Below are 14,612 nucleotides of genomic sequence, written 5' to 3' on the forward strand. Positions count from 1 at the left end.
AATCAAACTGAACACCATGGTGGAGGCGGTGAACTGATCCTTGGTGAAAATTCCCCATACCCTGTAGAAGCTGGGTCCTTCAGCCAATATCATCTAGACCCCAGTGCTACCTTTTAAGGTTTGCATCCCTTTCGCATACATTCATTCGCCTCTAAAGTCCTTCTGGCTGATAATTTACCAATTGCCAGGATGCCTGGGCTGTGAGATGAGCAGCTGAAGATTGCCACCTGTGCTGTCATATGTCTCTCAGGTCATCACAGGATTCCAGCACTCAGTAGGAGTCCATTCCCTGTGGCCCTCCCCCCTTTTCCAGGCTCTGTGTGAACCCTACTTTCAAGCCCAGCACAGGTAGATGCCCTCAGCAAAGCAATGAAAAGGTATATTTCAGAGAAGCAAGAATGTTTTCCGTTTTCTCCTGGCTCACTTTTTGGTCCTCCAGCATGGCGTCAGACAGCTCAGGCTGCCATCACCAAATACCATAGACACGGTGGCTCACACACAGCTACTAAATTTCTCACAATTCTGGAGGCTAGAAATCCAGCATCACGGGGCTGGCAAGGTCGGGATCCTGGTGAGGGCTCCCTCCCTGCCTGCAGAAGGCTGCCTTCTCCCCATGTCCTCGCGTGCAGAGAGAGACCAAGCTGACCTCTTCCTCTTCTCACAGGGTCACTAATCCCATCATGGGGCCTGACCTCATGGCTTCACCCCCCCCAAAAGCCCCTCCTCGAAATACAATCACCTTGGGGGTTAAGGCCTCAACAAAAGAACTTCGAAGGGATACGAGCATTCCACGGTAAGTGCCATGTCAGAGGTATAGAAGACTTCCTTTTCTGAAAGTACTCTTAGGCAATATTCTGGAATGTTCTAATAAACTTCCTTCTTTAATTAGGCTGGTTGGGGCACCAAGGTCTACCCATTACTCCAAACAGCATAACCAACATTCTATCTGACAGCCATGGCTGCCCAAGTGGTATCCTTGATTGCAATAAAAATAAACTGCACAAATGGTTACCTGGGGGCTGGAGGGGTTGGAGATAGGAAGTGGGCAGATGGGAGCAGGTGGGAAGACTTTAACAGCTTGTAATATTTTTTATTTTTGAAACATGAGAAGTGGTTTCCATTGCAAATATTTTTTAAGTTTTACTTTATTTATTTATGCATACAAGAACTGAGTTGTAGGCCAGAGGCAGGGAGGGAGAGGCGAGAGAATTCACCAGAGACAGAGTGGGGAGCAGAGCAGGCAGAATGACTGAAATCCACTGCTGAGGGGAGCAGCTGGAGAGGCAGGAAAGGTCTGTTGTGCCATGTAGATCAGTTCCCTGCCTGGGGATCAAACTCCTGCTGCAGGGACTGACAATAGCTTCATGGTGCTAAGACTTAACCTCTTGCACCACCAGGGAGGCCCCATCTCAAATTTTAAATATAAAATGTAATCTAAAGACATTAAAAACCAATAACTGAAACACATGGCAGGAAGTATGTGGTAACACTGAAAATGCTCATTTAAGCTCTGATGTCTCCAATACACGTTTTCTGACTGTTTTGTCTCAATTTCCACCCAGAGAGCCAGAGAGGTTTTCAGCAGGAAGTCTTTCTGGGTCTGGGCTTAGAGACCGGTCACTTCTCTTGGTTCCCTCGCCTCCAAATCAGGCTGGCTCCAGGCCTGCCACCGTGGATTCCCTCTGTCCGGGTCTCCTTCCTGCCTCCATGTTTATACCCTCAGTCCCCCACTGCAGTCCAGGAGCTCCCGGCCTCCCTGTGTCTCCCACTCGGCCCTTTAACACCCCCAAGGTGTTGTTTCTTGATGTGATTCCAAAGAGCTCTGCAAATGTGCTTCCCCCTCTCCTGGGCACCTCAGGTCCTGGGTTTTAATCTTGCCCTGGCAGTGAATTCTCATTGGCTTGCATTGACTACTGAGACCTGATTTCTTGCCCTGGCAACATTCCTATTTCCTTTTATTTAAACTAGAGTCCTTGATTTATACTTGACTATACATATATCCAATTTTCTGCTGAGATAACCTCTCCACGCCACAAAGCCACAGATACAATCTGCCTACAGAGAAGATTTCTTTGACTGCACGAGGTTGGTTTCTTTATGTGTGCAAGTCAGAACTGTTTTGAACTATAAAAATTAGACTTTTCACATTAAAAAAAAATCTGGGTTTCTATATTCTCTTCTAAATGTAGGGATATTTGGACTATGGTAGAAGTTTATTGGTGCTTTGTTGGTGAGTGCTCTAATAACTTACATTTGTAGAGGTATGAGTCCATGCCTCCAAACATACACTGTATTGAAATAAATATTGCTTCAATAAACATAAAATTAATTAAATGATTAATTGTGGAATATTTGATAATACTGACCCTAGGCAAAAACTTATATAGAAAAGAAATTCTAGAAAGAGATCCACACATACACCATCACTTCATTTTCCACAAAAGTGCCAAAGTAATCAAATGGGTAAAGGAAAATTTTATCAACAAAATGGTGCTGGAATAACCAGATATGGGGAAAATGTGAACATTGACCCCTGTACCACACGCGAACATTATTTTGAGATGAGTCATAAGCCTGACCGTAAAAGCTCAATCTATAAAGCTTTTAGAGGAAAGCATGGATGAATATCTTCACGACTCAGGGAAAAGCAAAAAGTTTCTTCGACAAATCAAAGAATGCAATAACTATTAAAATTTGTCTTTGATAAATTAGTCTTTGTCAAAATCAAAATGTTCTGCTCATCAAAAAGATACCATTAAGTAAAGGAATGAGAAGGCACCATCTGGGAGAAAACCATTATAAAATATCCCTCTGGCAAAGGATCTGGATCCAGGATATATAAAGAACTCCAAAACAATAAAAGAAAAGAAAAAAGACAAACCATTCCTCAAGACAGGAAAAAGATTGAAACAGACACTTTACAAAAGAAGATAAACAAATGACCAATATATTCAAGAAACTTGTTCAACCTCATTCATCGTCAGGAAAATGGGAGTTAAAGTCACAATTAAATATTCTACCCAATTACCAGAATGAGCGGGCATAGAATATCAAGCATCAGTGAGGATCTGGAACTACCAGAACCCTTGCATGTTATTGCTGATAAGGTGAAATGGTGCAACCACTTTGGTAAAGGTCTGGAAGTTTCCTATAAAACTATACATACTCCTGCTCTATGACCCAGAAATCCTACTCCTAGGAATATACCGAAGAGAAATGGAAATATGTGTCCACAAAAATCTCCATTACTTCATTCACAGTAAGTAAAAGCAAGAAACACGTAAGCAAATTCTAGGTATATTCATCCAGCAATATGTTCTCAACAATGAGAAGGAGTCAATAACAGATGCACTCAACAACATGGAGGTATGTTGAACACTATACCCTGAGTCTAAGAAATCTAACGAAATAACAGGGTAAGTGCCCTGGCCCAGAAGGAACAGCTGAAAGACCGGAAGCTGTGACTCCATATATAACTGAGAAGCCTAAACTCCAGTCACAATGTCTTTTTCCTCCTCAATGCTGAGGGATAAGTTAATTAAGGGAGGTGAGGGCAGAGCGGGTTTGGGAGAACAGGAGAGGAGAAAGCAAATGTATCCACTATCAGAGACCAGGCAGCAAGGAAGAACCCCGCCCGGTTCAGTGGTCACAAGTCACAGACTCACAGAATGTTCCAACCTCAGCAAAACAGAAAGGAAACAGCAGTGCCACTCCACCATTCCTCTCAGCAGAACTATCTCCAGACATGCCACGAAACAAAATTTCATTCCCAGAGTAACGCCTAATCCTCGGAAAGTTGCATGTGAAAAAAGTCCTGAACTGCTCATTCTGATCTGCTGTGCTGATGGGTGGGGTGAAATGGTACAACCACTTTGGAAAAGGTTTGGAAGTTGAACAAGAGAAGATAGTCAGACCTATTCTGAGAAGCAAAAGTACAACGTATTTGGGGAGAATGAACAGAGGTTTCAAATTTTCTTAAGATGCGAGCCAGCCAACCCAGCCCCCAGCCCTCTATCTGAAAACTGTGACTCTTTCACAACTCCAAATATGATCCATTTATTAAACACAGATCCACAGAGGGTAAAGAAAATCTTTGACAAGTGTGGTTATGCCAGACAAGAACTATTTCTGCAGTCACCAGTTGTGATGAAGATCTTTCTACTGGTAGAGGCATTGGAAGTATTTTCACCAGTCCATAGTTGACTCTGAGTACTTCTTCTTCTAATGAAACAGGTTATCCAGAAAAATGTCAGCCATCAAGAACTACCCGAAAGAGCACAACGATCATGAAAGAAATCACCTTAGTACCTCTCTTCTGTGTTGTTACCCAGCCATCTCTGAAAAAGGGAAAATTTGAAAATGCAAAGAGACTAAAGAAAAAAATCCAGAAGCATCCAGTGAACCAGTATGGGTTCTCCCAGTTGTTTCTGTTCTAGTTCCTAGTTGCCATCTGAAGAAGACCCAACATTGCAGCGAATTGAATTTCTAACAGGAGATCCCTCAAAACCAGAGACACACCTTTTTTATATATAGAAAGGATGACAAAATTTTCACATGAGAAGATTATTCAAAACAATGCCCAAAAGTCATCAATAAAGGGCCTCCCTGGTGTTGCAAGGGGTTAAGACACAACCTATGAAGCTATCCACAGCCACTGCAGCATGAGATCAATCCCCAGCCAGGGAGCTAACCACATGGCATGGCAGACCTCTCCTATCTCGCCCACTGCTCCCCTCAGCAGTGTATTTCAGTCATTCTGCCTGTTCTATTCCCCACTCTGTGTCTGGTGAGTCCTCTCACTCCCCACACCTCTGGCCTGTACCCCAGTACTTGTATGCATAAATAAATAAATCTTTTTTAAAAAAGTCATCAGTAAAATGGCAATTTTCACCACCGCTCCATGAAAAATAATACAGATCCTTTTCCAGACTCTTGGTGTAATTCAGCACACACATTACAGAACAGAACCAATGATAACTGCAGCTACAGCACAAGGTACCACTGGCACAGTCAGAGTGAAGCTGTAGTGGGTGAAAAGCCAATGCTGCCCAGCAGTGTGACATCATTTCAGAATTCACTTGTGGAAGGGATATGTCTTCTCTTGGTAATGTTGAGTGGGGCGGTGAAAATATTAATATCACTGAAGGGCAGGAAATCCTTAAAGAACGACTCATTTTCTAAAATTCCAGTCTGAGATTTAGTGCTTCACCTAATGTTCAGAATTTCATTACCTAGTAAGGAATAAAGTGTAGCTAAGTCAAGGTGAAAGTATTTAGAGCATATATTTGTGACTTGCTTTAAAATATATTCACGTCAGGCCTCCCTGGTGGCGCAAGGATTTAAGACACAACCTATGAAGCTGTTGGCAGCCACTGCAACATGAATTCGATCACCGGCCAGGGAGCTACACACATGGCGCAACAGACCTCTCCTGACTCGCCCGCTGCTCCCCTCAGCAGTGTATTTCAGTCAGTCTGCCTGTTCTGTTCCCCACTCTATCTCTGGTGAATCTTCTCATCCCCCACCCCCACACCTCTGGCCTATACCCCAGTTCTTATATGAATAAATAAATAAATCTTTCAAAAATAAATAAATAAATAAAATATATTCACATCAACTTATACATTTAATTTTACATAAATATTGAAAAGCTTTAGTATATCTTCACAGTTTTTAGACAATCATGTGTATGTAAATTTACTGTCTATCATGCTTCTGGAGATTATTCATTATATTATGATGCATTGCTGTTTGTAGGCTGAAATATATCTAACTGCTTCCCAAAAAGAGTACATAAAATGCAATTATGAAGATTGAGAATAGGCAAAATTAATCTATAGTGGAAGATAATCAACACAGTAGTTACTTCAGAAGGGTTGAAATCAGATATGAGTGGGAGAGAGACAGGAGGTAATGGTAATGTTTTCTATATTGGTGAGAGTTGAGATTATGCACAAACATGTATTTTCCACAAGTTAATGAATATATACTTAAGATTTGTGTGTTTAATTGTATATAAATTATACATCAAAAGAAAAAAATTATAGACATTGATTTGTTCATACTGGTATATTCAAGAAGTAGACGTTGTCTGCAATTTACATTGAAATATATCACAAAAGTAAAATAGGTTAATGGATACAAAAATGGCTAGATGCACAGATATGAATGAAGTAAGTAAAATATTAATGGTAGAACCTAAGTAATAGATATATTGGCGTAGGCTATAAAGTTCTTTCAACTTAATTGTATGCTTAAGATTTTTTTAAAGACTTATTTTTATTTATTTATGCATACAAGAGCTGGGGTGTAGGCCAGAGATGCGGGGGGCAGGAGGAGAGGATTCCCCAGAGACAGAGTGGGGAGCAGAACAAGCGAATCTACTGAAATATACAGCTGAGGGGAGCAGCAGGCAAGACAGGAGAGGTCTGCTGCACCATGTGGGTTAGCTCCCTGGCCAGGGATAGAACTCAGGCCACACTGACTGGCAATAGCTTGATAGTGCTGAGAATTTAACCCCTGTGCCACCAGGAAGGCCCCTGTATGCTTAAAATTTTTGATGATAAAATGTTGGGGAAGGAGATCAGACACTTCCTTGGCTGACTCTTTTAAACAGAGGTACTCCTAGTTTGCCACACTCCCTACCCTTCCTTATTGTCACATGCCTATCCTGCTTCACTCATTTACTTTACTTGCACCCCTCAGTATAGTGATGTTTTCTCCGAGATGCATACTGCATATCCTAATGATTGTAAAATAAACCTTTGGAACAGGCAGAATAGCATTGTACCAATCCCAGCACTTCTTAGTCTTATGATTTTTGGCAAATTAATTCAGATTAATACAGATGAGGAAAGCTGAGGTTCAGAGGGTGAGTTTCTCTGAGCCTCAGTTTTCTCATCTGTAGGATGCAGTGAAATGGTGAATGCAAAGTTTAGCACAGAGTGGGTACCAGATAAATGTTGACTCATTACATAAGTTTAATATATTGACTTTGTAAGTGTAAACAGAGTGTTATGACTGATTTTCACACTCTAAGTTTAGACTCACAGGGGAAAGAGTGAGAACATTCTTTTCCTGGAAATTGCCCTATTTGCTTTCACTAAATTTTTTCTCGCCTTGCAAAAGCTATCTATTCAACAGCTAGCACCTACTATTTAATGAGCACCTACTACTACAAATGCTACCTGTACCTATGGGCTAAGCAACCTCTGCCATAGAAAACTCGGTTGGGTGACTGCAATAATAGATATATGCACAGGTTCCCGTGGTGGCAATGAAAACTTCAGGGAAGAGGGAGCATTTCAATGGGTAGGAGTTTTCCAAATAGACCTGGGGAAGGAGAGTTGTCTAGGTGGAAAGAACAGCCTATGGAAAGATAATGCACAATGCAAAAAACAATGGGATCCTCAGATTTGACAACTAATTTACATTATTAGAGTCCAGGGAAGATAAGAAATGAGACTGGAAGGGACAAAATGGCCAAATCACATCCATGTTTGTCAGGCCCAGAGAGGTGGGGTTTTGTGCTGCAGATAAAGAGTTACTGGAAGGTTTTAAGAAGGTATTTCTACAGCAGAGCAGAGCTAGAGTGACAGTAGCATGTCCTGAGACAGGGACCAGGTAGGTACCAGTATTATCCCTTAATTGAATGAATTGCCTGGCACACTTGCTAAGCATATGGATTCCAGGACCTTCTGCCAGATTTGTTGAATTAGAGTTTAGGAGAAGAACCTAGGGATCAAGATGACTAACAGGCACCCCAGGTTTTCCAACAAACTTGAAAAACACTGAGTCCAAGAGATCATGCCAACATCTTCCAAGAAGGACTGAGAGCCCAAACTGAGGCACTCTCGGAAGGGGTTGGGAGAGACAACCATGTGATTTACAGGACAGACTCTACAAAATGTGGTGAGGGGCGCAGGTGGGGGTGCTAACTGCCTGGCATGGCAGTACTGCCTGGCAGTAGAGATGGCTGTACCATTTGCCAAAATGGAGAATGCAGAAGAGGTCAACTTTAGGGCATGGAGGTAATGACTTCTGCTTGACCAGGATGAATCAACATCTTGACAGCCAGCACTGTCTTGATGACGATGGAAACATGGCTGGCTGAGGTCACCCAAGGAGAGGCTATGGCGTGACAAGGGAGGAGGGGATCCCTCCAAAATGCACTTGTTTCTCTCGTGATTCTCACACAAATCTGTAACTTGCATGTCTCACATCTTCCAACCATGTTAAATTGTAATCAAGACAATAAATTACATGCATAAAGTTTGGGGACAAGAACAAGCAGGAAACCAAACATTCCCTAGGTCTCCAAAACCCCAGTGCATGACAGAGTCAAGCTGCCTTTTGGTCTAACCCAGGGACAGAGCTGAGTGACACTGACAGGTCCCAGAGGAAACTCCATTTCTCATTTATTTATCCCTTCGTCCTTTTCATGCTATTTAAGGAATAAACATAATAATTGCTGCAAAGGACAAATGAGAAAACACACTTTGAAATACATTCCAATAGGGGACCCAATGGACTATAGTGGAGGATTATCGGGGCCTTGGTGATGGGTGTAGTGTGATAACATACATTTGTTATATAAATGTATATATTCAATGTTATATAAATGTAAACATATTCGACGTTGTAAACCAATATTGCCTCAATAAACATAATTTAAAAATAAATTAAGTGTGCCCCCCACACTCTGCTTGTGGCTATAAAAAATAGAAACCCACTCCCACTAGCTCAAGCCAAAGAAGAGCTTATGGAAATGATACAGCAGGCAACCTCACCAGCTCACAAGAACGGGAAATGAAGTACAGCTTGTCACTTAGAGACTGGAGCTGAACGCCTGACATTACTCCCACTGCAGCATTCTTTGGGGCCAGATGGTCTCCCATCTCTGCTTCTCTGCAAGTCCGCACAGCCTCACATGGCAGACAAGTCGTTGTCTACCCACCACCCCTTCTCCTTGCTTCCTCACTAACAGCTCTTCTCTTTGATGGGGACAAATTGTTGTCCACTTCCCCAGGCTCCTTTACACCTAGTGGTGGCCACGTGTATGGTTCTGGTAAAGGAGTAAAGAGGAGACCGCTGGGAGCTCAGGAAAACTCCTGCTTTTCCTGAGAAAAAAAGGGAAATGCTACTTGGTACCCCCTAACCTTCTTCTTCCTTTTGGCTGTGATAGCTAGAACTTCAGCAGCCACCTTTGGGCCATGAGGAAAAGGTCAAGAGAATCACAAAGAGCTCAATCCCCTGTGTATCAAGCCCCTGAACCAACATTAGTGGATATTATGTGTAAAATCACACACACACACACACACACACACACAGACACACACACACACACACACACTTTCCCCTATGTTTTAAGCCACAATGAGTGCAACTGAGAGCATCCTTACCATTTGCAGCATCTTTGCCATGTCTATTCAAGTAGTGTTCTTTTTAAAATTGGTTCACTTTTTTTTTAAATTGAAATACCTACTTTGGCCTTGTAGAGCTCATGTGCTTTATTTCTCTCTAATATCCTTTAAATATGTAACAAAATTAAAAGTTTTCTGCATGGAGGAACACACCTGCCTGCTGTAAAGGGGTGCACCCCAACTGCCCAGGAAAGTTCTCGCACTCAGGACCCTTCCAGACCTTGCCTGTTTATCTGGCTTCTCATTAATATTCTTTATAATAAACTGATAAATGTACATACCAAATTATAATAATTTTGCAAATTTAATTAAAACAAATCCACCACTTACCACCCCGAATCATTTCATTTTTACTGGTGAAGCACTTTGCAAAGTAATGCCAGATGTCTCTCTCTCAGATACTCCTGTTGCAGATTCCCAGGAGGGAAAGTAACTAATCAATATTTTTCCCTTCAGTGCCATGATACAGAAGGTCAGACACATCTCAGGGGATCTCAGGGGGAGTGATAGAGGTAATTGGAGGATGTATGACAGCTTTAAACAGGAAGATGATGGTGATGGTGATGATGATGATGATGATGATGATGTAATGATCTCACTTCAAAACTAATATTTCTGTATACCAGGGGATAAAACAATTGGGGAATTGGTCAATCTTTCACATTTATACAAAGCAAGCTACATGGCTGGGGAATACCAGTACCAGCTGCTACTGCAAAGACAGTTACAGAAACAGAAAGCAACTTCATTTTCCCCTGAGTACTTCACTAGTCCATCTCCCAACACTGACAAAACAGCATTTTTTCAATTATAAAGTAATGCCACAAATAACAAAGTGGGTACTTTGTTATTTTAAGTATTCTTTGGTTTGTTTTGCCATATAAAGCTTTTACATTTTCATGTCAAATTTTTCCATCATTTTTATGGTTTTGGTCATTGGGGCATTGCCAATGGGAATTCAAGGGGGTGATGGAGGTATACCATGCACAAAATGAGAGAAAGATACCCAACATATGGAGATAAGATAGTTGGAAAATTCTTGGGAAAAGGTTAAATTATATCCTTAACTCATCCCATTCACACACACATGGAAAAATCAGAGGGACTGATTTTTTTAAACCATAAGTTATGGTCTATTCATATAATAGATTATCAAACAGCATCTAGGGGTAAAAAGAAACCAACATATAGTTGCTGACAGGAAATTCTTATGAATTGTTCAATGAGAAAGCAGGTGATGAGTAATTTATATAGAATGAAACTATGATAAATGTGTGTGTCTTGGACCTCCCCGGTGGCGCAGCAGTTGAACGCTGGGTTGCGAAGCTGCCCGCAGCCTCTGCAGTGCCGGTTCGATCCCCGGCTGCTCCCCGGCCACCAGAGGAGGGTCCCACATGGCGCGCAGACCTCTCCTGCCGCCTGCTGCTCCCCTCAGCAGTGTACTTCGGTCCTTCTGCCTGCTCTGCTCCCTGCTCTGGCTCTGGTGAATTCTCTCACCCTCCCGCGCTTCTAACTGTACCCAGTGCTTTGTATAAATAAATAAATAAATCTTTTTAAATAAATAAATAAATGTGTGTGTCTCCACATAACCATATGAATGTAAAAGCATGAAAAGATTCTGAAAGGACAAACCTTAATTGCATAATAGTGATTACTTATAAGGAAATGACTAAATTGTAATTATATATTGCCCATCTAATTAAAAACAAGCAGAAAAGGATAAAATGTTACTGAAAAAGCAAGACTGCAAAGAAATACAGAAAACATAGAAGAATCTGTTATAATTTGGATGTGACAATCAGCTTTCTTGGCAATATGCCAGTGACCAAAAACATAAAAATGATTGAAAATTTGGCATGAAAATGTAAAAGCTTTATATGGCAAAGCAAACAAAAGAATACCTAAAAGACAAATAACGAAGTGGGAAAATACTGGCAACCTGGTGGAGGTATAATATTATTAAACTACATATTATTTTAAATAAATAAGAAAACTATAAACTAAATAGAAGTTGAATAAGAGTCATGGAAAAACACTCTATAAAAGAAGACAGCAATGTCAGAATTCATATTCAAGATGTTCAACCCCACTAATAATTATAGACGAGCAAATTAAAATGAGGCATAATTTTCCACTTAGATTGACAGGTTTAATAACCAGTTGTTGGCAAGAGTTTGGGAAAACAGGCACCCTTACATTCTGTTGATGGAAGCTAAAATTGGCACAGCCTTCTGGGGAGCAATTTGGAGATAGGTATCAAATTTGAAATATGCACATGTGTTACCCTCCTTCTGGAATTTATTTTAAGAAAATAATGGAGCAGGTGTACAAAATTATATGAACAAGAATAGTCATTGTATTGAAAAATTAGAAACAACCTAAATACTCATCAAAGGTTTTGTTAAATAAAAGTATAAGACTTAAAGATGTTATGGATACCAAGCTGGTGTTTTAAAAGATAAGGACGGTCTTTACTTATTAACACAAAGACTATAACATTAAATGAGAAAACAGCTCACATTTCCTGTATAAGGCCCTCCTCTTGCTTAATATGTAACCCACGGGCAAGATAGATAGCATTAGCATTTGGCGGAATTTCAAGGAAAATTTATATTAAAATTTTTTTACAAGAAGCATGAGTTACCTACATGGTAACTAAAATCAATAGGATTTCATCTTGAAAAATTGAGGTAGAAATATGCTACGTTGTCCCTAAAACAAGTTCTTCACACATTCTTTCGCTCACCAGATACTAGTTGCCTTTATGTACGAAGGCAGGCTGAAGGTGACATCTCAGGAATTGCAGATGGACACAAAAGACAATTAGAACTGATCTTTGTGAACCTCCCCCTATTGCCTGACCCCAAACCAGTACCATCCCTGGGCCTGCTCCCTTGCTTTCCTTTTTCACTTCAGTGGAGTTGCTGTCCCTTGGCCACCCCAAAGTTAATCCAGCGTCCTAGCGTTCATCTCCCCACCACTTTCTCAGAAGCTCACACTGTTAGCTATCTTTGCTTTCTGTAGCTTCAACTTCTCCTTTTATTGCAGCCTATTTATCAGCAGTGAAAACTGCAAGTCTCTGCCATACTAACAAAAAGCAGTTAGGTTGGGGTGGAAGGAGGTGAGGGAGGAAGAGAAGAAAGGAAGGAAATAAGTTCTGGACAGATTATTTGAGAAAAGGGAGAAGGAAGGGGTGAGGAGGAAAGAAATGGGAGAACAGGGGTCCTTTGAGCATATTCTCCATCCTTCACATTCTTAAAGAAATATGTTAATGAAAAGTTCTCATCACAAGAATAAAACACTGTGACTAGGTGTTGTCATGGATGTGAACTAGAACTAAAGTGGTGATTATTTCTCAATAGACACAAATATGGAACCATGATGTTATACAACTGAAAGTAATAGATGTCAATTATACTCTAATTTAAAAAAAGAAATATATTAGCTTGACTATGACAAAAACACAGTAAGGAAAGCAGCAGGACAGCAAGACCATGAGATACGCAGAGAAAGTGCTCTCTGTCCCTCTGACCAAGAGGATCCACTGAGTCTTAGTGCCCAAACACCTGCCTTGGGCGGAAACTGGATGATCTCAATAGTGGATGACTCATTTCTCTCCAATGATTGCTCAATTCCTCCTCCCATACAGCCAGACTTCTAGAAAGAACTGTCTGCTTTCCCTTCCTTTCCTCATCTCCTAGCCACTCTCAGTCCATCGAGTCAGCCACTAAACCCACCATTCCACCAAAACCAGTTCTCCCCATGGACACCTCTCAGTCCCATCTCAAGATCTCAGCAGCATTCAGCACCACACTGCTGGGTCTTTGCTTTCCTGGTGTCCTTTGTCAGTGTTTCTTCTCCGGCCTGACCCTTCAGTGTTGTGGCCCCCAACACTCAGTCGTGATTTCCTTGCTTTACTCCCTCTACTCACTTCATAGGTAGTCTCATCCAAGGCAGGGTGTTAGTCACTACACAAACACCAGTGACCATGCTGTTGGCCTCCAAGAAATACTGGCCAAACCACTATCTCCACTTGGATGTCTCAGATCTCATTCATTCATCCCATTTATTCTTTCATTCTACCTAGCACCTACTATGTGTCAGGAACTGCCCTAGGTACTGAATAAACAGGGAAAAGTAGAACAGGCACGTTTCATGCACTTGAGCAGCTTAACTTGATGTGTCAATAACTGAATTCAACAACTTCCACCAACCACATGCAGGTCCTCCATGTTCTCTAGCTTAGTAAGAGACACAATTTCTATTCACCTACTCAAGCCAGAATCTGGATGTTATAGCTGGCAAAGCACTTTCCCTTATCTTACCTGTGGGGGACACACTCTAAAGTGACCCCCCTCTCCAATGAGTCATATTTTATATAATCCCCTTCCCTTGAAGCAGAACAAGTGACTTGCTTCTAATCAGTAGAATATGGCCAAGGTGCCCTGGCTTACGTTACATTGTATTGCAAAGGTGACAGGATGTCACTCCCATTGTTACAGTATGTTATAATGAAATCCATCCTGCAGGCTGAAAGAGACATTTTACCAACAATCTGAGGGAGCTTGGAAGTGTATCTCTCCCCAGTTGAACCTCTGATGAGACCACAGTGGGCATCTGTCTGGAAGGCTGAGACTCTGAGCAGGGGGCCCTCAATAATTCAGTTATTGACACATCAAGTCAAGCTGTGCCTGGACTCCTGACCCATGAAAACAGTGAGACAGTAAGTGGGTGTTATTATAGAGGGCTACATTTGTGCTGATTTCTTACTCAGCATAGAAAACTAATGCAGGAGGGCCTCCCTGGTGGCACAAGGGTTTAAGTCTCAGTGCTATCAAGCTATCACCAGCCACTGCAACATGAGTTCGATTCCCAGTCAGGGAGCTGACCCACATGGCACAGCAGACCTCTCCTGTCTTGCCCGCTGCTCCCCTCAGCAGTGTATTTCAGTAAATCTGCCTGTTCTGCTCCCCATTCTGTCTCTGGTGGGTCCTCTTGCCCCCCACCCCTCTGGCCCACACCCTCATTCTTGTATGCATAAATATATAAAAATTAATCTTTAAAGAAAAAAGAAAAAAAACTAATGCAGCACCTATCCAATTTATCATCATAAATTTTTTATTCCTTCAATGAAATTATTCTCAAAATCATTCAATCCTCTCCATTTCTACAACTCCTCACAGACAAATA

The 14,612-nt window shown here is 41.5% G+C and overlaps 1 pseudogene; it reads left to right on the top strand.

Annotated features, from left to right (window-relative positions):
• The first annotated feature begins 680 nt into the window (after positions 1-680).
• LOC119255197 (uncharacterized protein C12orf40-like) lies at positions 681-5,181 on the top strand (annotated as a pseudogene).
• The last annotated feature ends 9,431 nt before the right edge of the window (positions 5,182-14,612 follow it).

This window comes from Talpa occidentalis, unplaced genomic scaffold, assembly GCF_014898055.3.
Source record: "Talpa occidentalis isolate TD23 unplaced genomic scaffold, MPIMG_talOcc4v2.1 talOcc4.3, whole genome shotgun sequence".
In the NCBI taxonomy this organism is placed as follows: Eukaryota; Metazoa; Chordata; class Mammalia; order Eulipotyphla; family Talpidae; genus Talpa; species Talpa occidentalis.